Source organism: Penaeus monodon, chromosome 22 (genome assembly GCF_015228065.2).
Source record: "Penaeus monodon isolate SGIC_2016 chromosome 22, NSTDA_Pmon_1, whole genome shotgun sequence".
In the NCBI taxonomy this organism is placed as follows: domain Eukaryota; kingdom Metazoa; phylum Arthropoda; class Malacostraca; order Decapoda; family Penaeidae; genus Penaeus; species Penaeus monodon.
In genome coordinates, this window is record NC_051407.1 from 28,422,883 (window position 1) to 28,423,115 (window position 233).

Here is a 233-nt window from a genome sequence, read left to right on the forward strand (position 1 = left end):
AACCCTACCCCTCGCACCATCCGCACATCCCCGGCACTCCGGCGACGCGTCGCTCTCAACTCAAACCCCTCTCCAAGTGGCCGGCTTCGCCGGCTCCGTCTTCCCAAAAGAGCGATCGAGCGCCGACAGAAAACCGAGAAAAGTCCGGAAGTGAGCGAGTCCTTTGTCGCGTCCGCCGCCGCCTCGCTTCCCCTCCTCGCTCCTCGCTCACACCTGCGCCAGATGTCAACAAA

The 233-nt window shown here is 63.5% G+C and overlaps 1 protein-coding gene across 1 annotated transcript in view; it reads left to right on the forward strand.

The window, feature by feature from the left end:
* LOC119587083 (protein abrupt-like) overlaps positions 1 to 233 on the forward strand; it is a gene marked incomplete in the record, with an annotated part of 13,123 nt that overhangs the window by 567 nt on the left and 12,323 nt on the right.